At 43.8% G+C, this 26,367-nt stretch overlaps 1 protein-coding gene across 2 annotated transcripts in view; it reads right to left on the reverse strand.

Moving 5' to 3' along the window:
* Window positions 1-26,096, reverse strand: part of LOC144934741 (contactin-2-like) — a 121,173-nt gene extending 95,077 nt beyond the window's left edge. Inside the window, exon 1 of one of the 2 annotated variants that reach the window (XM_078860834.1) lies at window positions 25,990-26,096. The gene's annotated coding sequence lies outside the window, so the exon portion shown is untranslated. Of the gene's footprint in view, window positions 1-1,127; window positions 1,222-25,989 lie in introns of those variants that run through there. The other variant, XM_078860835.1, reaches the window with a different exon arrangement.
* Window positions 26,097-26,367: the final 271 nt, after the last annotated feature.

Here is a 26,367-nt window from a genome sequence, read left to right on the forward strand (position 1 = left end):
AGTATATATACTTACACATATATTGCTCAAATGAGACAAAGATTCCCATATACCCGACCTACACTATTGGGACAAGTGTTATTAGTTAACCTCTATTGAGACCGGCACTGCACACAAGGGGGTGGGTGGGGTGTGGCCAGGATCATGCCCAACCGCCTTTGTCTTCCCAGTGCTGATGTTTAAACATTGCACCAAGTACTCATTTAAGGCAAAGTCATCTTCGTGGAGGTCCAGGTACGGTTCAGATATTCACCACCGTTGTTGGCCATGAGCGAGAATGTAACTCGTGTCGCTGGCTTCGTGGCATTGTGCTAACTATTTACACGCTCTCGCCGGATTGCACACAACAGCCACCGCCGTTCACCACGAAGCGGCGGTGACGTCACCACAGCACCTGTGCCAGGCGAGATGCACTTCGAGGCCACGTGAAGTGTCGAAGGCTAGCTCGCAGGAGGTCATTTGCGCACACACACACACACAGATACCGCTCCATATGTGAACTATTGCATAAAAACACGTTACTGTAGATTTCATTAATAGTCTACACCAGAACCCATAGGCAGTATTCTACTGATTATCATGCTAAATAGCAGTCCACACAATTAAAAGTGTGCACGCTAAGAAGACACGCGAGTATGCCAGATGCACAGTTATATTGGCGAGCAGCTGGTCATATTAATGCGAGGCTGTTCCCTGCATCGTGGTGCAGCGATCTGCAGACAGAATATAAAATAGGGACACGACAAACCACATTCGCCACATCTCACTTTTCAAATACAGCTTGGCCAAGTGTTTTTTTTTTTGCAAACCAAAGGCACATACATCTCTTTGTGGCAATGGATTAAAAGCCACCCATGGTCATGGTGGAAAAAAGAAAAGAAAAAAAATCTTACGGCTACTCCCCGCATACTAATGGTGCCCAATTTTTTTTTTAGATTTCACAACACACTTCCATGTCAACATACAAAAATACACCACGACAGAAATAAACTAGAGCACCAGCAACGGCAGCCGCGGATACTCTGAACCCAGTGGAGCGTTAACATTGTACGTTATATTTCACGAAAGAATAAATGTAAACACTCGACTTCGGTGCCAAAAAAGCAGTGGAATTGTAATAACCTTACCGAAGTGCGCAGCTGATTAGTATTCCCGGGCTGGAGGATAGGCTGAGAAGACTTGGCTGCTGAGATAGTCGCTCTAAAACACACAGCCTGAGTGAGCGGAGAGCTGGTCTATTATCCTGACGTCGTCACATAACAGCACGCCACCGCCTCCACTCAACCAGCAGGGTGGTGTTGTGAGCGGAGGGCTCAGCTAACGGTTTGAATGTAGGCGAAAGGTTTACTCTGTCCATTGCCAGGGTTGATACAACATTTGTACTGCTTTGTAGGAAGACAACTAATTTATCCCATGATGGGTATGGTGTCCATTATGGGAACGGAAAATTTCAATCAATAGTTCAGGGCTGCCAATGGAGATGATCTGCCAATTGCCCACTAAGCATAGTGGAACCCATTATCTATTCCTGCATGACAATTCACGTTAATCCAAGCAAAAATGTATAAAATGTGTCTTAAGCATTTCATTGCATGTTTATATTGTATGTTTGTGAGTGGGTGTGCCGGGAAAGGTCCTGGCAAGGATTATTCAACATCGCCTTGCGAGGCACGCTGAAGAGAGGCTTGCGGAACCCCAATGCGGTTTCAGGAAAGGGCGGTCCTGCACAGATGCCATATTTTCTGTCCGTCTGCTACAGCAGAGGTGTAGGAAATTCCAACAAGAGCTACATCTCTGCTTTATTGACCTGGTCAAGGCCTATGATACCATCAGTGGGCCTGGGCTCTGGGTTGTTCTTCGTGCTTTCGGAGTCCCTGACCCTCTGCTCACAATCATTAAGGACCTTCCTGATGGTCAGCGGGCCCGGGTAAAACTACGTGGCCGGGAGTCAGAGCCATTCCCTGTACACCTTGGGGTGCGACAGGTATGTCCTCTGGCTCCCACATAATTTAACATCTATTTTGTCCACGTTCGTGAAGCCTTCAATAGCTGTCCCGGGAGAATTTCCATTTGGTACAGATATAATGGGAGGCTGATCGATGCCCGGGTGCGGTCAAGGGATGGCTCCCTATTGGTCAACCACGTTATGTATGCCGATGATTTGGTAATTGCTGCTCATTCAGAGGAGGAGTTGGAGACGCTGCTGCTGAAACTGGAGCTTGCCACTAAGAGGTGGGGCCTTACCATCAGCTCCACCAAAACTAAGCACCTGCCTGGGTATTTTGTACCATCGGACACTCCGCTCCCACAACTCCCAATCGGTGATGGGGCAGATGTGGAGAGAGTGGAGAGTTCCCATACCTGGGCAGTGTGCTCACTCCGAATCAGTCGAGCGGCAATATCTTTTTATCAGTTGCGTAACACTGTGTGGAAGCTACCTGGTCTGTTGCTCCGCACGAAGCTTCAGGTCTTCTCGGCCACGGTCATTCCCTCCCTTCTCTATGCTTGTGAAACGTGGACCCCCCTAATGGAGCATCTTCGCCGGTTAGAAACATTTAGGCTGGCCTGCCTACGATCCATCCTGGGTTTAACCAGGCTGGATTGTGTGAGGAGCTCACAAATCCTTAAAAGATCTGGGCAAAGTCCCATCGGTGAGCACCTCCGGCAGGCAAGGCTGCGTTGGCTGGGCCATGTAGCCCGCATGCCCAATCACCGCATGCCCAAACAGCTTTTGTTCGGCCAGATCGAGGGGCCTAAACGGGCGCGGCACGGGCTAGAGATGAGATGGAGTTACGTAGTACAGGAGGATGTGGAGATGAGTGGACTTGCCAATGACTGGTACCAGCGGTGTCAAGATCGGCCTATGCGGAGGAGGCTCGTGAAGGACGCTACTGGGCAGTTATAGGCAGTCGCCCTCCAACAACAACAGAGGGCGGAGGAACGACGCTCACAACAATGAGCGGAGTGCCGGGTGGCTAAAGCACAGCAAATTGGCACAGTAGGGGGCACAGGTGGTCCATCAGCCAGTCATCTCAGTTAGTCGACCTGTGACATCTGGGTCTGCCCCGTGACCTCCTGCCAGCGGGCATTCGACACTTCGTGGCCTCAAGGTGCACATGGCCTGGCTCAAGCGTCGTGGTGACGTCACCACCACTTAGTGGCGAATGGCGGTTGTTATTGTTGCGGTAGTGCAGCATTTGGCACGGTGCGCTATGAACCCAGCGACTGGAGTTCGATTCCCGCTCACGGCCAACACCAGTGACGATTATTTGAACCGGTCCTGGGCCTCCCGTAGGTAGACTCAGCCTCAAATGAGTACCTGGTGTGGTGTGTCAACATTGCCACTAGAGACAAAGGCGGCCGGGCATGGTGCTGGCTAACCGCACTTGCCCCAACAGCCAGCATTTAAAGGTCAGGTCTGTTATACGCATGTGGATCATCGTCCACTCCATCAGCCCTGATATGATGGGGGTGGGTTGGGCAGTGAGTCACTCACATGTGAGCACTTTACAGAAAGCTCATTAGTCAGTAGATCTGCTTATTCCGGGAATAGGCTCACGTGATGGGGTGTCAAAGCAAGGGGGGTTGCAGTGTCACATTACCGTCTCACTGGAGAGCCTCGTGTTAAGTGTGCTAATCAAAAAGCCAGTCAATAGCAACCTGTCAGGTGTGGCGGTGTAAGCTACTAACCCAGTGACTTGGGAGTCAGGGATGGTGTGGGCACGTGAAGGGTGTGCGAGACACCAATCCGGAGGAAAACACAGTGCCACCAGAGGAGTTGAGTGAGTATATTGCTGGTTTACTTCGTGGGTGCAGATACTGGATTGTAGTCCCATGGTAAGGGTAGGTTCTCTCTGGGAACTCTAAAATCTTCCCACAAGAAAAAATATTAATCTGAGGAACTGGCTTATTTATGTATGCATGTTGAACTGTCTTTCACACCGCACGTAGCCAAACCGTGCTAATCGACTGAACATCCCAAGCAGAAATCTCCAGACAAAGTCTTGCAACCCCGTAAGGAAACAACTTATAAAGTAAGCCCCACTTTGCTAGGAAGTCACCAACGGCTGGCCCTATGGGGAGACTCTTCCCTGCCATGAAAATATGGAATGTTTATGAATGACTCGGCAGCTACTGGAATGGATGGGCAACACCTTACACTCGTTTGAGCAAGGAGACAATTTTACTTTGGGCAATATAATTTTGATATATCATAGTTTGCTCATAATATACACAATCACCGCTTAAATGCAAAGCAATTAATCAGACGAATCATTATTGTAAAAATATTTGCACCAGTGATTAAATACACAATAAAATTAAGAAAAATGTGGTTCATTACATCAAGCGCCGAAATTAATTTTCATCAAAATGAAACTGTACAGGGGAATGTTTGCTTTTCTCCTATATTCTCCATAATATTCTCCATAATGAATTACAGCTCTTGTATTCCTGGCCATAGGGCAGAGGTCACATGTGATGACCCATACCAGCAATTAGGGTATGTTTAGTCGCCTCCATTCGCTTGAGTATTGATTCAATCTTTTGGTAATTTTTTTTATCACAATAATCATCAATCATATGCCAACCAAGTATTGCCCTGTGTAAAATAGACCAAGTTGAACCTATTCTCACACTTCCTGTCATGATGCTGACCAAATGCAGGATTTGATAAATGGGCAGCATTGCTGGTTGTTAATTATTTAATTTCAATGCACTTCACTTAAACAAGTTAAGGACCCATTGAGATTCGTTATCGCTTTTGCAAAGATAAAGCCAGTTTAGTGCACACCTATAATCCAGGGCTTTTGAGGAATGGGATAACAGATCAATTTGACTGGTGAAACATCCAAAACCCGTTGGGCTCTTAAGTGGCCTGGAGATGACAAGTACACCAATGTGTATTCCTGAACCCATCTGTGTGGATCAATGAGTGATATTTCCTCGTATGTGTATGGTTGGTTCTCTTTAGATGCAGTACTCTCGTTTCGTCCCATACGTAAGATTATCTTTCCGTGTTAAAATGTAACTGGCCAAATATGAGTCCTCAGACTTGCCTGGCTAAATGATAGAGGAAATTTAGTTTAACCTGCTGAAGCATGTACAGGCAGCCGTGAACTTGTGGTAATATGGCCACAAGCCTATGGAATAGCTACTGTTCACTTCACAGAAAGTGGTATTAATTTTATTGACCCCATAAGGATGATGGGCCGAGTCAATCCCCATCTACGATTTGAAATTGAAATCGTATTATTGAGAGTGCTCTTGCTGAGTGAAAGGAGGCCTGATTAAAGGACATTAAATGTAATTATATGTATAGCACTACATGTAGGGTGGATTAAATATTCTTAAACAATTTAACATATGTTGTTAAAGAACACAATTGTATGAATGGCTTTGTGGGATTGAATGCTCAAAAATCTGCAATAAATACTAAAATGTCTGTCCATAATAAACGGGAAGTAGCTACAACAATGCATAGACTCGTATATCTCTTAAAAGCAATCAGTTTTATCGAAGGAAAATAATGGATGTTTAATGTCCAGTCTATTGCCTGGCCAACTCCCAAGGGTAGCCAGCATGAAACACTCTGCATATGTGTTCATGGGACCGACTCCAAGTCTTGAAATCAGATGCCACAGAAGCCAGATAATTGCAAAATACCATCAGAAAATTCCTTCAGTTGCTGCTCTAATGCCTTGTTAAGTTTAAGAGCAAGCACAATATTTTGTTATTTATCGTAAAGTATATTTAATCATTTACAATGTCTTATTACAAATTAAAATTATTGAAAACCCACGCCAAGATGATAACATGTACACTTTACTACATCTTGCTGTACGGTCGGGCCGTTTGCTATGGGAATGCTGCCGTGCTGTAATTGTTAGAAAACTAGACTTGCAATCCAGAGGGCACTGGGTCCACCTCCCAGCACGGCAGTTAAAAAACGAGCGTATTACAGTTAATCTGGGGTAGATGTGTGGGACTTTCCAAGATTGCTGTCCAACGTGGAGGCCCTTCTGCCAGCAGTGGCTCAAGCGAGGAATTTCAGTCCTGCACCTTTACATTGAAAGTCACATGCACTGCACTATACCATTAAGATATGAACACACTTTGCAGTGTAATAATGCATGCATTTATCAATACATATGTAGTGAGTCCAACTGAGTCCCTGACGTTGTTCCTTTTAGAGGCAACACATGTATTATTAACACGTAACACAAAGGGGTAATTGCCCCTTCACCAGATACAGCCTAGGGTGGTGACCACCCAGCTAACTACTCTATACAGAGGAGTTACTGCTACGAAGGGTCGGGCCTCACTCGGGTCTCCGACCACGTGGTTGCCTCGTAGGACGAAGAGCCTCAGGTGTTGAGCTCTCCGCTTGTAGGATGCAGCGACCCCGATCCCCCTACGGTCGGGGCCGCTCCGCCCTCGGCCCCACCCTCCTTCTCAAGTATTCTCGTTCTCTCTTGATCCTTCTTCAGAGCTCTGCCCGGACACGTGATCACCCCCTAGTCCCCCCACCTAGGGGCCTCTCTGTGGACACTCTAGACCACCTGTCTGCGGGGTAAACCAGAGTGCAATGGCCCGAGGCAACCCTCGTGGGAGCCCCCACCACACGCTGTGCGTGGTGCCCGTGCTATCGCAGCGCTCATCAAGCCCCGCTAGGGCTGGTACTACACCCTCTCACAGGGTGTACGCGATGACGGTGCATCGCGTGCCCTGGCCCTCTTAGGCCAGCAACATACAGTAACATCCCTTATGTCACTAGACATTTGTATTCTTATACTCAAGCTACATGCATTGAATTGTGCGTGACAATCTATTATTTGTGAATTATGCAAATGTAACTCGCATTATATGCTCATGTTACATTTTGGCAAGTGGGACATCAGAAGCTGTACAAACCAGACATATTATTTTTAAACAATACAAAGTAGGAAAAACTAGTCAAAGGATTGATTTTTTTACTGAATCCTGACAATAGAGCAAATACATAATGTACACACACACATTTTAATTTGCATTAATTTACAGAAATGTTGGAGTTCAATAGTCCCTTGTTCTTTGCTGCCTTCCAAATCCTACACAGCCAAGAGCCGTTATGGAGTAGAGGCATCATAACAACTGCCATGGAGCAATGATCTGGCACTGCAGACATGCTTGGTACAAATGTAATTAAAACACGCTTTAATGCCCCAGACAAAAAAAACCCCACCACTCTGATGAAGTTACAAAAATATTGAATGACCACCACTTTGGCTAACCGCCACCACATGGACTCCCTGAACCATGTTTGGGGTTATTTGACCATAATTCTCCGTGCTGGTCAGTGTGGGATTATGAAGTAGGGGAAGGAGGGGGGGGATAGCAAGTTCAAATATCATTTGCAACGGATGTTAATGATCGAATAGAATCAAACCGAAGTCGCTAGGTTTGTGATGCGAGTGCACCACCACTACACTCAAAATAATCCGTACCCACCTATACACAGCCAAGGGTTTGGCAGAGTGTTATATCGGTTTGCTGTATGGGCTCGCTCGTGAGCGATATCCAATTATGAACTGCCAAGGTAACCCCAGAGTTTATATGGGTTAAGAGACGAGAGATAAACCACCGGGTCCCAAAGGCAGCGTAAAAGTAACAGTGGGCCATAATAAATATAATTAACGCTTTGGTGATTATAATTCCCTTCTTGCACACAGCGTTGGTGTGCGGTGTTTTTTCTGCAATATTTTGCTGCCTTTTCTTGGATTTTCTGTTTGCACTTAGTCACATATTCACTTTAAGATGTTTTTTGTTCATGTTTTTGTTTTTTGTTTGTTGCGGTTGCACCCGATTCAAGAGCTGAATGGCTCACAGGGCTATACCTAATAAATGAACTTGAACTTGAACTTGAGGACGGTGGTAGTTGCCAGAAAGTAAACCTCACCTTTAGTTACTACGTTAAATGGATATGTTTGCTTACTCCTAACTGTGCTGTTCGTATACATTTCCACAACATGCCTCTTGGTTTAGGCACTTCCGTAGGACAAACTGTGCTGTGCCAGTAATATCCAAGACACCACTGCGATTACAGAGTGAACACTGGAATGCAGCACCCTGAAGCGTATCCTTCCAAAAGTAAACCAATTAAAACCGTGCCCGTTTGTTTTGAGGAGCACTCGCTAATTATACCGAGTTGCAACATTTTCCGGGCTTGGTACGCATTAATGCAACATAATATAAACATTGGAGTTCTGTGCTCAAGAAAGCCTCACCAAGTTTCAAGAGTTAATAGCAATAATAATGCCGCTTATGTATCAAGAAAACCCTCACCGAGTCTTAGCATATCTTGGGGCGCTAGTCACCCCTGAACCTTGTTAAAATAACTGCAGTCAACATGGCACAATGCTGATGAGCATTATGGGCAGTGGCATACGCACTGTGTAATGTAAGAGTCTTTCGAAAGGGTCCTGTGCTCCGAGATGTTTGGCCAAATGTGTTGATGAGCGTTCAGCATTTGGGATAAAATTGGAGTACCCAGAAAAAGAAACCCCACGAAAGAAGGTTGGTTCTATTCAGAGCTTCACACAGGCAGAATTGAGGATCAGTTGCTCTATTTCCATGTCGTTGGACACTTGGCAGACTTTGCAGGAAGCTTCAGCATCAGGATGTTTGTCCAATTCCTTGTTGAGTATTTGTGTGTGTGTGGAAGGAAACCTGTGGAATTAGAAACCCCGCCTAACATGAGGGCATGCCAAAACATATATATAAAAACAAAATCAGTACTATTCACCTCAAAATGTTAATTGACCATTTTTCCAACAGCAAGATGGGCTGCAGCTAAAGTATAATAATAGCAATGTTTTTTAAATCCCTGTGTTTTATTTATAGCTATCCTGACAGCCACTTAGAATTAAATTAATGAATATTCAATTCCTGGCCTGAAATCATGAGAACCTGCGCAGTGTGCCTCAACATAAGATCGATGTGCATATCACAAAATTGTTCCAGCTCTCTTATATTAACATTCTGGCGACTGTGATGCAGGGATGGGATTAATCGCAGGTAGAATGTACTTTGAATTTGAACTTTGTATTTGAAGTTTTCGTGACTGCAAGGATCCATACTCTTTGTTTTTTTTCGTAATTTTACTGGAGCAGTCAACACCTGATGACGGTTGCTTGTGTTGCTTCCGAAACGTCGTGATTTAATGTATTTGTTTTCATTTAAATTTTTTTTATTTTTTTTACCTACGTGACTTTACCAAAAAAAAACAAAGAGTATAGAATGTACTTATCATAAACATTTTTATATATTTACAGTCCATTCTCATAATGCGTGTTTTTGGAATGCGAATTTGATATAACCCGATGAATGCATTAGGGAACACATTTTTTATAGACGCAGATGCGAATTGGATATAACGCGATTGAGTGAACAGAACTACGTCATGCGAGTAGGAATAAGCGGTTGTGCGGCTGCCTCGGCGTAGCATCACACAAGGTGGGATGCTGCTGGATGCTTCTAGAAGCTACCCACGTGCCTCAGTCTTTGTTCAGCCTGTGTACGCATCTCACGTGTTATCGTGGACTGTGATTTACCCTATATTGTTAGAACACCGCGTTATTTTCCCATAACGCGGTTTTCTTCAGGAACCTAACTACTGCGTTATAGGAGATACGACTCTATAGCTTTTATATTCCTTTAATTACAGCCAGGGGAATGGTATGGTAAGGTGTTGCATCTCCCGCAAAACGGACGAGCAGTATGCGCCAGCGTCTGCCTGCACCAACGAGTGTGGATGGCACCTGTCTCCGTTCGCGGTCCTGAGCCAAACAGTAGAAATTTCACAATACTATTTCAGGGGCCAGTCTTTCCATAGCGTGACCAACTTACCCCCTTCTTCCAAAGCAGGACACGTGTTATCAACGGAGGACAGATGTGTGGACCAAGTAGACACACGGCCAGGAATTGAACCAGCAACATTTTGTTTGTGTACAATATAAGCTGCCCACAGCGCCATCCGCCCATTGTAACGTAATGAGCAGTTCAGTGCTGCTGTGTCGATGAGGACAACAAAGCGAGTATACACCTGTGCTGCATTGAATTATTTTATGACTGCAAGCGAGACGCGCAGCAGCGGGCTTCACGATTCATATGTGAGATGAATACAAACTACATGCCTTTCAAAGGACCTGTATTCATAGGAGCTCTTAAATAAATTGTGGGCGCTTGTAAGAAATGATAAGCCCTGTGACAGATCACAGCAGGCACTACTCAGCGTAATTATTCAGCGAGAGAGAGCAGGCTTCTGTGGCTTGGCCACAGCACTAACAAGTGAGAGAGAATTCCCAAGGTCATTTTAGTTCACAGGCCGGAGCAAGGGATATTTGGAATGGATGGCCACACGATCTGAGAAACAACGCAAGTGAAATGGATTTTTATCAAACTTATATGTGGCGGCATTCAGAATTCAGGCGTGTGGCTGGATAACCGAATATTTGGCACGATAGTCTCGTGTGCGGCATACTGAAAGGATTCAATGTTTGTTTTGAAATCCCACCCCAGTCTACAACCTTAAAGAGGGGGAAAAAATGAACGGTGGTTATGACTGCCACAGGAACATGGAATTCCCACCACTGGCTGAAAGCCACTGAGAGAAATGAACACTGCCCCATGCTCACTTGAGAGGATACTATTGGGGACATTCACAGCTTAAGGGAAATGCTAGAACCCTCTCTGTTTTAGCGATTTGTCCGATTTTTGTTTCGAGAGCTATGATCACCGTTTTGCCAAAAATCTGTTGAAAATGAACAACTGCAGTACTTACACGTGATTGTGATCCATTGAACTTCATATTTAAATGCTGGAATAAGTAGCCAGATTGTAAGTGCGTTGTGAGCTGTGGTGCATACAATGTTTATTCACAGATCATTAATCATTGCATGCGCCATGGGTTCATCAATAAATGCTCAATACACTTGCATCATCCCTATGCAATCAGGAATACATGACAGTCTTAGGACTCTAAACAAACATTATTCAGCACAGCGTTGCAATACTAATGCACATGCAAAAAATTCTGCTTTGTATTTTGCTGAGCATTCAAATGTCCTGGAACAGGAGGTGCTTCGTGAAGGAGTTTTGACATCACTTGTGATATACAGCACAAGGGATTAATTAAAAGCCTCGCGACTGATTAAAAAAACAAGCCAAGGCTCTCATAAGCAGCTCATATAAAAGTGTGAAAATTGCAGTTAATTTACAAGCATAAGGTTTTGAATGCGTTTCAACACTCGCATTCAATATAATGCCACCTAATATCCCACATATATTCGGAGCTTTACCTTATTCCGTTAAAGGTTATGTACTTATACATGACATCACTACTTATATGTAACATCACTACTTCTAAAGTAACATCACTGGGTTTACATTACGAATTAGGAGAAATAACTCAACTCGAGATTGCATATGTGAATTCACAAGAGATGAGTAACTCACTACTTTACTTGCCAAAGTGGATCCGCGCATTGATGCATTGTGGTTTACACAATCATTGTACGGTGCTGGAGCTGTCTGCGAAGGCAAAGGTGCAGCCCTGCAACTTCTTGATGATATCACTGCCGCCAGAAGCATCTCCCCATTGAGGTAGCTCGAGAATTCCCTTTGAGAGGGTATCTACCCAACTCTTCCACATTGGCCAAACGTCTTGGGAGAGGTGGGAGTACACACACTTTACTCCACCCCATGCAATCGACTAACTCATTACACACAAAGCGGTTGCCACAAATGAACTACAATAACCATGCTGATCTCGTCAAGGAGCATAAACCATCACGCAAACTCCAGTCATCCTTGCAGCGGATTTTGGCTGGTCATCGAACAAAAGCGGTTACCACATCACAGGCTTTCAGAAGTGCTTCTGCGGCAGTCTGTAGCGCTCCTCCTTCCGATATTAGGAAGCCACTGGAGCTATGACCTTTTAAATCATCGAGATTGAAAACTAATTTCTTTAGAACTGCTTTTTGTGTTAAGTTTGTTCTCCTTCCCCGCACCTCATTAGCACGGTTGGCGACGTACGGTGTGATAGAAGTTCAGCATACATACACTTATTCATACTGCAGGGTTGACAGAGCCTGTGGGGGCGGTATAGAAGATACCCAACAATTGTTTCATTGTCTGGGCCGGGAGATGGATCCAGAAACCTCTGGATTGTAAGACCAGTTTACAAATCATCACTCCACTGCGGCAGCATCTCTGAGCTGTCTGTAATTTGATTTAATTCATCACACGTAGTTAAGTTTTATTCACGAGGGCCTTCATTGTGTTGACATGAAGAAAATTAGGGATGTACACCTGTTATCCTGTTTATGGTTTGGATAGAATTTTCTGGAAGAACAAAATACAATTTTATCCAAGTACACTTTCCAAACAACCTTTAAATCGCATACATTGTGCCGATCCAAACAAAACGTTCAATGGACCATATGGCTGTGATGCAGTCATTTTTAGTCTGTTGATGGTCGGCGATGCGGCCATCGACTCATCTCGACGAGCTGCACACGATGCACTACTACGGTGCGTACCGCGAGCGTTCAGGGTTTCAGCGCAATCGTCCTCGCTGCGTTTCGGACATCGTGGAGTAGCACTGATTTCGGATTGATTGGTACCCCAGTCGCAGAGTTAAGTACACCCCTGGAAAAAAGTGTCCCAGAAATAAAATATTCAATTGCTTCGGCCATTTTGTAATATTTGGTACCCCGGGGAACCGCCAAAAGGATCAAATGGAAACCCAGTAACGTACACCCCCCCTTTCATCATTACAGGTCTGTGCTTTCTGGTTGGTTGTTAATGCAATGCTACATTTATGGTAATCTGGTCTGGTGCCATTGTGGTTAGAGCGACTGGACAAATGTGAGCATTGCGAGTTCGAATCCTGGTCAGGGGTAAAATCAGCCTATGAAGAAACTGTCCTATGCATAGAATTTGTACTTTCTAATTGTCACATTCCACGCTTCTGTACCATTCCTGTTCGGTTGTAATGTGCACTGATGCCTACTTTATTGAGGGTGATATTGGCACATGAAATGCATGTGTGTATATATGTTGAACTTCTTTCACACCGTACGGAGCCAACTGTGTTAATCGGAGGTGCAGGGAGGGGGAAGGACAAAAAACAAACACAAAAAGCAATTCTAAAGAAATTCGTGTTCCATCTATATTTAAAAGTGCATAACTTCCTAATGGTTCGGGGCTGTCAACAGAGATGGGTGCCACCCATTGCTTGTTTCAGCAGGGAGAACACTTCGACTTGACCTTTTTAATATTGCGATGTTTACTGCCCGAGTGGGTGGCAACGCATCGCTTAGCTGTAGCAGATTGTTCAGGGCTTCTCAGTTTGAATCCTACTTCACATTGTTTATGGACACAAAGAAAAGACTGGATTAACTGTTGGACCAAGTGCTCTTTAAGGACTATCTATGAAGGCCAGCTTGAGTGGTGTGGCCTACAGCACTATTCCAGGCTGCTTTTGGCGCATGAGTACAATACTAATGTAAATGAACTGTATACGAGACCCAACTTATTTTAGGACGATTTATTTTAGGGGAGCCACAGTGCCAAGATGTTCACTCTCTCCTCTGGTAGACAGGAGGTCGTGGGTTCGATCCCAAACCTAATGCCTGTACATTTGGAGTTTGCACGTTCTCCCCGTCGTCACGTGGATTTTTCTCCGGGTCCTCCGGTTTTTCCCTCCACATGTCGAAACGTGGGTTTAGAGTATTTGGCTGCTGTGAATTTACATATGTTAAGCCACTTCGTTGAGATAGCATTTATGGTCAATTCACTTCTGCATAGAGTGAAATAGCTCAGTGGGCATTACCTGGTAAAATAAAAATAGTTTAAATGGTTTAAACTATAGGTGTTCTTTCTCAGATTCTGACACCAGTTAGTATGGCACGCACACACGTGTGCATGGGCATAAACGACTTCCAGATGCGTGCATGAAACATCGCCTCTACTTTTGGTTGTTCACCACATCGGTCTTCGCCCCCACAACCACGCACGACAGCTGCTCAAAGGAGAACTCTCCACAGCGCGACTCAAGACCCCCTTTCCAAACCAAGGGCCAGGACCATCACTGCCAGGCGTCGATTCTCTGTGGCAGCCCCCCCCATTTGGAACACTGCACCTCCGATTAGCATGGTTGGCTATGTATGGTGCGAAAGAAGTTCAACATACATATGTCCCCTTTCACATTTACAGCATTCAATCTTCACCGACTTTTAAGAGATGCCTAGAGGCCCCACATGTTTTTAAAAGGCCCCACCTTTTCCGCCTAGCTTTTGAGTCACACTAAGCTTGGCTCTATACCTCAAAAGTCAAGATTATATACATATGAACTAATGTGCGCGTTTGTGGTCACACACCACACATGCAATCAGTGGACAGCTTTTTATATAATTATATATTGTTAGATAATTTCATCTTTCCCTGGTGCACCGTGTTATAGCCTAAGAAAAGGCGATCTAAAATAATTAAAGTTTATGCTGTAAACAAAGTTGGTTAATGCAGCAATCTCATTACGCGATACATTCAAAACAATATTCCGATTTATTTTAGAAGTACTTTCTTCACATTAATGTATATTGGACTGCTTAAAGATATACTGTATTGGATTGTAGGAGTGGTGACAACTGTGGTTAGTGCACTGCATTATGAATCTGGCGACCCTTAATTCGATTCCCGGCAACGGCGAACATCCATGGAGAATGACCTCTGACTTGGGTCCTGGCCCTAAACCCCTTGAACCATCCCCGCACTGACCAGCATGGCGAAGTATGGCCTAACAACCTCCACGACCAATTAGGTACAGCATAGGGAGGCCTTCATCCAGCGGTTGATTGAGAAACGTCCGTAAACTATAATAATTGAGCTTTGGAAAAGAACTACGCTGTACATGCAGGGTGATTGTAGACTTTGTTTCATGATCTAGAGCACTGGACGTGAATTGGATATTTCTATTCTATTAATTAACCGAAGATGTTGACACTCATTATCTTCCTTTAAATTGTCTTTATAAACAGTATACATATACAAATCATTCAAGTAATCAACCTGCACATACTAGATAAGAGCAATTTGATTACACACTGAAAACTGAGCAATGATAGGGGATTGCCAATAGTTGCCTTTGAAATTCGGATTACAGTTATTAGTTACTTTTAACATCTTACTTCCTTACACCGACTGCAGTTAGGTTGGCATGAGCACTTTTACATAACTTGAAGGTATTGCGCTGGCTTACACTGCTAATCAAATTGTTGCAGAATTCATCACAGGCAGCCTGTGCTGTCACTGGGAGGGAGCACTTAATATGAAACACACACTTTGAAAATGGAACGCTCAGCAGATCATTGCAGAGAGCCACCCCTCGTTGCATAATGAACACCGCGGCTGCGATGGCGTGCCAATCGGGATGGAGATGAAAATAATTATTACAGCAGCTCATTGCCAAATCCCGTCTTCCTTCATTAAGTGCCGTCACTGCACCTCACCTCAACTGTCAAACTCTACGTACATACTTTAATCTGCAATAGTTAGTATAGGCAGAGAACTCCGTTTACCTCGGAATTAAATTCGTTTAGGTCGTCTGACATAGAGGAAATTTAAGTTTAGTGAATTTTACCGCACAAACAAAGGTAATACGCCTTCCAACCCGTATATTATTTACAATCCTCATATTTTATATCATTGTGATTTCCAATTTAAATAATTTCGTTCACATTTGCATCAGATAAAATTTGCTGTCGCTAATTGTCAAAAGCCACTTCATCAGGACACAAGTGAGTGAAGCAATCCAGCGGGCGGTGATTAAAAAAAAAATCACCATAAATAACCTGGCAACTGCCCAGTCAAAGATATGCCTTATTAACAATGCTTATTTCATAACCATCAAAAAAAGAACTAAAAGTAAATTTCCAGGTCTGTTCTTTATGAATGCAAGCTGCATATACTGGCTTTAGTGGAGTTCAACATGGAATAAATAGATGTTACATTTTCCTTGATGCCAATAATGCAACACATGTGGAATATAGACAATGAGGTAAAAGTGTCTCTGCTTCCAAAAAAGTATCAGAGAATGAAATTCTCCATGGAAGCTCTTGAACCAGTGGTGGAAATTCAAACATTCTTTCCACATGGAAGAGGCACCCCATTTGACTTCCCATAAATGAAATGCTCATTTACACAATGAAGTCGAAGTAAAATCAGCTTCAAAATGACCAATGAGGTGGAAGTCACTGGTGGCTAGAAGCCAGTGATGGACATTCCACATTGACGACGAGGCCAGACTCTCTAGAGGACAACTGCTGAAACTCCAAGAGTGGCAATCGTTATTTTTTTTCTGAAAAAAATGGATTGTTAAATGAAATTGCGACACTAAATATTGGTATATGTGCAGACTTACCCATTCTTTCAAAGACTTATGATGGATACGGACTTCCTGCAAACTCATAAATCAAAGCCAGGTGTGGTTGCACACCCGTAATCCAGACTTTCGGGGGCAAGAAGGTCGGTGGATCTTAAAAAAATATCAAGTTCGAAAAACCCAGTATTTCATAGATGGCCAGGAGATGATAGTGTTAAGTTTTATACTCCTAATATGAATGGGTTTTGTCCGGGTGCTCCGGTTTCCTTCACTATGCCCAAGATTAGTTAATGATTTCAATTGGCTAAGCATCTCAATGCAGTACCCTCCTGAAAAAAAGTCTCAAGACTTAGTCAGGCTTTCCTGGATATGACGGACCTAGGCTGAAATTGAGTGCTTTCGAATGAGAATTCGTTTCTGAAATAGCGTACACACATGCATAAGGATCAGGTGGCAACCATGACTTCGGTGGCCTTACTCATTAAGCATCCATCTCCGCTTCCTTAACCCCTTAATCAGACATAAGGGCAAGGTAGGTGGAGCCGCATGAAGCTTCTCTTTGCAATTCAACACCAGCTGCTGATATAATGCCCTCCCAAATGCAGATCAATATCTGCCCAAAATCAATTAACGGTCTTTTGGGTGTACGGCCTTTGTCATGTTCTCAGACGCGTCATTCAATCACTAAAATCAAGGATGGGCACTATACGATGGCACTGTAAATGCCTGGAACATGGTTCATATATTTATAAAGGTATCCAAAAAAAGGTGGGGCTTTGCAGAGCAGTTTCTTCCACCAAATATTGGTAGCCGAGAGCTTAAGACCACAGCGCTACCCGGCAGAAAGTAAAACAACAACAACGCTGTGTGGGAAACGAAAGTGCATAATTTTGAAAAATATTTTAACAATTACCAAGCTGTTCTCTAATGCCACCGGACCACACCCACGCAAGGAATTACGTGATAAATAAATAATGGGCGCCCGCACGGATTTGTTCAGGCCAACATTTTTCAACGATTTGCCAACCGAAATGTTGGACGTTCCTACCAAACACGCACATTCTTCGAGACATCCATGCTTAAAAGGCATCAAAACAGATGCATATGAAAGAGCGCCTTTGTTTTATACGATAATCTCCTGCTTTGGTTTACTGGGCCTACAGGCGCACATGTGCACACACAGACACTTGCACGCACTCACGCACATCCTGCGTTGCCCACATAGTAGACTACCGAGGCAAGTGGCTGTCAGTGAGCACCTATTGAGACCATTAAGCATCCATGATGGGGTGGTGAAAACCAAGCACACCTGGCCTCCTTGTTCTCCATACCGGTGATTTTCGCATGCAGCATCAGTTACTCTGTTAAGGCCGAGTCAACATAGAAAAGGTACAGAACAGGTAGAAATGCCTTTTGTCGTGATTAGGAATTGAACTTGGGTATTGTGTGGAACATTGACAGCAGCGCCAGTGGACTTCATTCACCACGAAGTGGAGGTGACTTTATTGCAATATCTGTGCCAGGCTAGGTGCACTTTCAGGTTATATGGAAAGGAGACGAAGACCAGCCTGCAGGATATCACAGGACATTCACAGGACATTCACAGGTGTTAAGAATTAGAACCCGGGGGTTGGGCAGGTGGAGAGGGAGGCAAAGCACAAAGATGCCCCACGTAGCCTTCACAGGTAATTGAGGAAAGTGCTGTAAGACACGGCCATAAAAAAGGCTGTCTCTGGTGTAGGTCAATCAGTTTCAAAGACTACATATATTATCAGCGCAAGTACGTTTGCATGTATTGCCACAAGTACGTGTGGTTAACGCAGACTTCATGCCTTGCGATAGGTATCTAGTTGATGTTTGAACATCTTGACACCTGTTTTATTGTCAGAAAGGGTAAAGCCTATTCTTATTTTTTCTTATCATTTTTGACACTGGCAAAAAAGTCCCATAGATATAACAATTTTCAAATTCTGAAAATGAAAATAATACATTAAACCTGAACCAACCAGTATATCCCTCTCGAAGTAGAGTAACGGTCATCTGATTTCACGTTGTAAATGAAGTAATAATGCAGAATCTAATTATAGTAGCACATTACTGCCCAACGCTAAAACACTTGTCTGGGTGTATGGATTGGCAATGCTTGTTAGTGCGTGTGATACTGCCGCTGCAGTGTGCAAGGGGTTATCAGTTTGAACCCACCTCGCATTAACGCTGCAAAATTATCATAAAGCAAATCGTCCCCGACACTAGAATCTGCACGGTCACATTAGGGTTGCCTAAATCATTGTATTGCATTGCCATTAACCGACTGGCAAAAGAAAAAACGGCCACCGGTTTGCTGCACGCATAAAAATGTTTAGAAACGAATGAGTTTTAATCTTTTTTTTCCACTTAGAAACAAAAGGGAGCACAGTGGAGTTGCAATCCAGGCGGTGGCCAATCGATTCCATCTCTCGAGATGCCAACAATGGGATTAAGTTGCTTAAATCTCCACCCCTCCCCACCTCTGTCCACCCAGCAGTATAAATAAGTTCACCACAGTCGATTGGCTGTCCGCGTGTGGTGGGGTGAAGTGTCAAACCAAATACCCTCTAGAGCTCCGTCTAGTGGAGGTCCTTCTGCTCGTGGTATGAGTAACCCCTAGTTTGAATGGAAGTTTGCTTTCAAATTACTCTCAAAGAGCTTGTCGAATGATTCTAAGGAGTGGGTCACGTAGTTCCAAATTTCTAAATTTGATAAGTGCTCACGACTCTACGATACAAAATCCTTGAAGCCAAATCTCCCGAGCAAATGATGATGACACGTAGGCTTTCACGACCAATATTATTCATATTAAAGATTTTTGGGCGAGATCGCGCAAGTATAAATGTGTCGTAACCCTCCACCACCCGACAAAGCCAGTAAGGTTTGTCAGTCACGTAAACAATGCGCCAATTAGTTACTACTTCAGCCCACCCATGTGTTGGAGAGTAAATCCACAACGTTAACAATTTGAGTAGAACGAATCTTGACATAAAGCTTTCGTGACGGCTGAGAATTCCTATTCTTGGGTCTTTCGGTAAAGTCACGTAGATTTCGATTTAAAGCTTTCGTGACTGCAGGGATTCATCTTCTTGGTTCTTTCGGTAAAGTCACGTAGAAGGGAAGTAATAAAATAATAAAAATAAAACATAATAAAACAATTCTCACGACGTTTCGGCTACAACGCAAGCAGCCGTCTTCAGGTGAAGAATGAGACACTGCCAAGCTAGGAGCTTATATAGAAGCTGAGTTGGAGGTGGAAGAAGAAGAGAGCCTTAACAAAAGAATGTGCATATCAAGAGGAATTTAGCATATTCATGGGAAATGCGTAGATTGGTTCCAAGAAAATAACTAAAATTACAAAAAACTACGACGTTTCAATCGCAACACAAGCAATCGTCATCAGGAGTAGGACGTTTCGGGGGTAATTTCATCAACCAGCATCATCTGGCGATTTGCCAGAATAGTGAAGCAATCCACCTGCTTCAGGTCTTAAATAGAGCAGCAGCAGAACGACGTCATCACCAAACCCATCAGGTGCAAAGATAAGAGCAGGAGCAGGGGGGGGGGGTATTGTGATTATATAATAGATTATTAATCAGTTCATTAGCATGTGTTTCCTCTATAAGGAATTGTAGTGGTAAGATGTATTTACTACTATGAGCCAAGAATGTCTGTGTGTCCCGCGCGTGACGGCACTCCATGGCGGCCAGCCCCCCTCATTAATAATCATGAAAAGGTGACGTCTTCCAAATGGACACCCCCCCCTCCATTCATACTAATAAGCGGCTGACGTCACTCCACATGGGGGGGGCGAGGCGCTTCCTCCCCTCTCCTCAGCGTCAACTCACAACCCTCACTACAAAGGCAGAACCTTCACGTCACGAGATCTCCGTAACGCTGTTGAGACATCGAAGTAAAAAGGACGTCATGATGAACAAGGGATTATAACCTTCAAATGAAATAGGTCTGTGTCACCGCGGCCTTTCAAATTGCACACGAATTGATGCAATGAATATCACGTTGCGGTCTGCTTTTCGCTTGTAAGTTTCAGATTTACTGAAATACACAAGGCCTTTGATGGGCAAAGGGCTAGTTACTTTATAATACGCTTCCAGGCCGCACCAGGCCTGTAGCTGTCAGAGTGATTTGTATTTCTCTCAATTTCAATGGATTCTCGATTTAGTCTGGGCAAGTATTAATTGTTTGGCGCGTTGTTTACGTGACACACCTTCGTGGCTGTGTCGAGTGGTGGAGGGCTACGACACATTCATATTTACACAATATAACCCAAAAACCTTTATTATGAAAAAATTATGATGAATTTTCACGTGATTAAGTGAAGGGTATTGAACAGAACTTATTCACAAGTCTCAAATTCCACATTTTTTGTGCTGTTGATAAAATGTCGCTTGCTGTTGGGATGTGACAGTCTCCAGAGGCTTAGCCCACATATGCGGAATAGCTTTTAAAAAACGAGTTCGCTAGGATGTGAGCAAGTATGGATTTGCGTTTATCGTTGGGGCAGATTTTGCTTTACTCCCATTCAGCGCTTACAGTAATGCAAATTTGCATTAAACCAATTAAAATCCGCCATGCATTAAAAAGCAGACCATTTTGTTGGGGAAGGCTCACTCAATATCATTTCTCCGACGGAGCCATTTCAAATGTGCGAGCAGCCACTCTCCCCCCGCCTGGACCTGGTTCGGCTGGAGCAGGGCACGTTAATAAGCGCGCCACGCTCTTCGTTTCACGTTCTTCCTCTCACGTTCTTCCTCTCACAAAATCAAAATGGATTCTGTGAGAGCAGCAGCAGCAGTAAAGAGACACAATAAAAACTAGGCGTGTGTGGTGGTGGTTCATGGGGAACGGTGGCGCAGCAGTTAGCGCAATTCACTACGAACCTGGCCACCAGAGTTCGATTCCCGCACACGGCCAACACCAGTAACGAATATTTGAACTGGTCCTGGGCCTCCCCTAGGTAGACTCAGCCTCAAATGAGTACCTGGTACGGTGTGTAAACATCACCACTGGGGAGACAAAGGCGGCCAGGCGTGGTGTTGGCCACCCACTCCCTCGTAATACCGTGCCAACCTTCATAGGTGCTCAATAACAGCTTTTGCCCCTACAGTCTGTTACGGCTATAGGGGCGATCTTTGTATTTGTCCATGGGGAGCAATTGCGTAGTACGCTGTGCAGCATGCTGCGCTACGAACCTGGCGACCCGAGTTAAATGCCCGCTCACGATGTACCTGGTGTGTTGTATAAACATCGCCACTGGGGAGGCAAAGGCTGCCGGGCGTGGTGCTGGCCACCCACCCCTCTGAGTGCCTCACCTTCATAAGTGCTCGCTTCCAGTACTTGAGGCTATACAGGGGATCTTTGTCTTTGTGGTAATTCATGAGGCTCATGATGGCCATGTTGGGGGGGGGGGCACTAAACGAGCACAACTGACATCATGGACACAGATCTCACCCTATTACTGCCTTGTAGCACTGCGACCGATCACTACCAAAAAATAAAACTATGAGATTGGTGTTACAATTTATTTCGTGAAGCCCATACGTGAGATCTTGAAATGTCAAAAATGTATTAGATTACTTGCATGTGGCTTATTAATCTTCCCAGAGAATTAAGAAGTGATATCTAGTGATGAGCAAGAGATGCCTATGAAGTTCCTCCAGAATAAATCTGTGGTGCCATCTTTCACAGCCGTTCAATGACACAATATGATATTCTGTTGAACGAAGGTGTTCATCAAGCACATCTTTACTTCTTGACTCAAGAGAAAAACTGGGATATTATTGGCGATCACATTAAAATTATATTACCATGTAAAAACATGTTTTGGCTTTCAAGCAGCCGGTGTTTGGCCCAACATATACAGTAATTTAAAATCATGTTTGGCAAGATGTCTACACTGGAAAACATTGTTTACCTTCTGTTAAATAAGAACAGGACTTATCAGTGGAACAAGCAAACACTAGTTGAATAATTGTACCAGTACAGCTGCCTGAGCAGTTGTATTTGTATGCAGGGTGGGGTGTGAATTGCTCAAAAATGCCCGTCAAAATGCAGTGCAGAAAATACATTGTATATAATGAATAATGTAGAAATGTGGCATAGTGCTATACATTTAAGTATTGTATTGTACATTAAGGACATTTTGCTGTGTGTTCTGTTTTTAAACCCATTGCTCAAATAATAAATGGGGTAGTCCTCTGCACTGGCAGTCTTGAGCCAATGGTGTAAATCTCACATTGTCATGAAAGGCAAAATGCATTAAAATTACCGCAGTGATGTGGCGTAGATAAAAATTACTGATTACATTAATGATTGCATTTTATTGGGAGGAGGGGGTTAAGGCCTTGGGCACCACTGGCCCAACCCGAAAACGACTCCAAACTCTACACCTTAACACATAACCAATGACTTCCTTAACTCAACACGAAAACCGAAAGAGCGGAGTTCCTTTCTATTTAAATGAACCGAAACACAAAGGAAGGGCTGCGAGTAATCTGGTATAAAAGGTCTGCAACAGTTGTGGCAGGCAAGTTACAGAAGTAATTTTTTGTTAATGCCTACTGATCGGAGGAGAGTTCCCTTTGGACAAGAAGATATTTGGACCAAATAATACGTTTTTGTTTTGTCTATAAAACCCCGTCATTGCGAAATATTATTATAAACACCTCCAGATGTTTTTACTTGTGTTGGTAAGTTGCTTATTTTTCACGTGTAAATTATACTCATTTTAAATCTATTTCTAGGTCGGTGTTTTTTTAATGTAATCCTACAAGTTCTTTCTTGCTCTTGGGTGATCGTAACCTTGCAAGGTGCTTTGAGATGGCAACTACCATAAGGCCACGATGTAATATAAAGTAGCATTGAATTAATATTTGTATCCATTTACAAAAAACACAATTCTCGATACTGTCCACACACTGTGCACACACGCAAATACAGAGAACTCCTCTTATCCACGGTGATATGGAGGCCCAATTGCGCGGATTCTGTTATTTGCGGGGGTATCCACGATTTTACGCCTCTTATCCGCAGGATAACCCCGCGAAAAATAACATGAATTTGCCACGTTACTCTCATCCGCAAAAAAAATTGTGGACAATAGGAATGATGATGTAACATCCATACCCGCGGATGACTCCACGGACAATAGGATGAATTTTCCACGTGATTCCTCTTGTCTGTGAAATAATTATGAGTATTAGGAAGCACCTTCTCTATGTATTATGGGTAATACTTGAGATAAATAGGGACGTTGATTATAGGGATTTTTGCAGACCCGACAGCAGTTACGAATAATAGGAGTTGCAGACAAGAGGAGTTCATTATAGATGCACTATACTGTATACATAAACCTTTACTCGATCAGCAAATCATACGACGTGATATATTTACGTGGGGCATAACATCAAGTAATAAAGTGCATACATTATACAATGATTCTGCACAATAAAAAAAATTACCATATTTTTCTCTGGGAAAAAATAACCGAATTTAGAAATGATGTAAGGACCGACGAGTGGATTACCAGCACTTTCCACTACAAGGCATCAAATTGCAGTCAAGCATGTTTGTTTTTTCTGCCCCTGAAAATCTGACGCATGAATCATTTCCTGGCTCACAACTGAAAATAAATAATTTGGAAAGTAGAGAAAATGCACAAGGTTCCTAAGTGTACCTCAAAAACAATACCCGTGTGGTATTCGTTTCCTTGGCAGCTGGATACGGCACAGAGTTCGGTTTATTTTCCATTATTCGCAAAAAAACTCACACGCCATGACGGATGTATAGAGGTATGTAGTGCGTATGTAGTATGTAGTGTATATGTAGGGGTCGAGTGGTGGTGTAGCGGTTCCATTCCCGCTCATGGCCAACACCAATGAAGATTATCTGAACCGGTGTGTAAACATCAGCACTGATGACACAAAGGCGGTCGGGGTATGTGGTTGTTGGCCACGCCACCCCCTTGTTTGCCGTTTCGGCCCCCTTCATAGGTGCTCGCTAACAGCACTTGCCCCAACAGTCTGTTACAGGCCATAGGGAGATCTTTGTATGTAGCCAACGCTTTATTATGTACCTGAACATATCCACTGTATGTAAAACCAGCAGAGGCAAGAATATCTCGTTAGCGAGAGAGACCTGAGATGTTAAACCATCGCGCAGAAGTAAATGCAGTCAGTGCAACAACACACAGTACACAAATATAGTGCAGCACACACGAAATCATGTTTTATTCATCTGAATATAATATTCTGCGGTACGGTAATTGCGCTATATCATTAGCCATGATCAATCCACTGCTGGATGAAGGTCTCCCAAGCTACTGCCACCTCTCACCATCCTGCAAAGTAATACTGGAAACCACTTAGCACCTGAACACGAACCCATGTCATTCTTGAATCTCCTCCAGTGCTCGTCCTCTCGGATGCATTCTAATTGCACAGACTGTACTGTAAGTAGTACGGTATATTACATCAGACAGGGCACTGCGGTTAAAAGCAACCCAGTCACAATCGAAAGGTTGCGAATTAAACACCTTATCCCTGATCAGCCCAGCCCATCATCCCTCCAAGGATGGTAAAATGAACACCGCTTTTGTGGGAGGTCAATAGTGGTTGTTCTAAGGAAAGGCGGACCTTTGCCATGGGAATGTGGAATTTCCACAACTGGCTTAGGACCACCAATGGAGATGAGTAATGCTAAATTGCTCATACTAGCATACAAATATAATTTGAATTAGATTTTACGTGAAAATACTACTTTACTATGGAGAGACTGGCTCCTGCAAATTCTACCACGACCCTATCAGAGGATGAGCATCGAATTCTAGTTGGAACAAAAGTCGAGTTATTTTCTTTCATGATTAAGTACAGCTCTGCTGTTTTAAAAAATATATATACCTTTCATTTTTGAAAAGGTTTCACACTGATAATTTAAATACAGTTGCTGTTTAGTGACGCTCAATATTAAAATAGTTTGTTTTTAATCTACAGTACACGCAGTACATTTTCTCACAACGGTACAAATGCAACGAGAAACTAAAAAGAAAGCCCTTGTGCATAAATCACTTTTTTGTAAATCGGTAAACAATGTCAAATGAATGCAATACAGTACAGTATTAGCTAAAACCAAAAATAGACAATGCACAACAAAGAACAATACACATTCTAGAGTAAATACACAAACACACTATATACGTGGATACACGGTGAGCGAGTGAACATCCCAAGGCTATGCAAATCCAGTCATCATCCACAGCGGACATCACAAGCCGGCGTGCGTGCAATAAATACATCATCACACCGCGGGGGCTCCACGATTCATTCGGAAAACACAACCAACAGCATCCTAATCTCTACGCGTTAGCATCACGAAACCCGAGTCGACTGCATGCGAACAGCTGGGGCATTGTCCAAGGGGTGTGTGACTGTGTGTGTGTGGTTTGTTAGTGTTTGCTGCGCTGTGGATGGAGAATGCGTGCTGGGTGCTGCGTGCAGGAGAGAAGCGCACGGGCAGCAACGTACCGATAGGGATGTCAGCCAGTGCTGATGTCGGGCGGGTCCAAGCTCTGAGCTCAGGGGTTTAATAAAGCCGCGTGGACCATGTGACTTAGCCCAGCCCCACAGAACAACGCACAGCACACAAAGATACGCGCACACGTCATCATCATCCTCCTCCTCCTCCCTCCGCCAGGCTGCACGCACCCAATGCAAAAACCTCCCACCCATTACCACCAAACCTCCCCTCCACCTCGTAGATCGTGCCAAAGCACAATCGCTGCTCCGCTCGGAACTCATCTCCTGCATTCTAGATTTGAAGCTTTGGTGACTGCAAGGATTCATACTGTTAGGTTTTTTTGGGGTAAAGTCACGTAGGTAAATATCTCTCTTTCATCTCCTGCA

This window comes from Lampetra fluviatilis, chromosome 11 (assembly GCF_964198595.1).
Source record: "Lampetra fluviatilis chromosome 11, kcLamFluv1.1, whole genome shotgun sequence".
NCBI classification, from domain to species: domain Eukaryota; kingdom Metazoa; phylum Chordata; class Hyperoartia; order Petromyzontiformes; family Petromyzontidae; genus Lampetra; species Lampetra fluviatilis.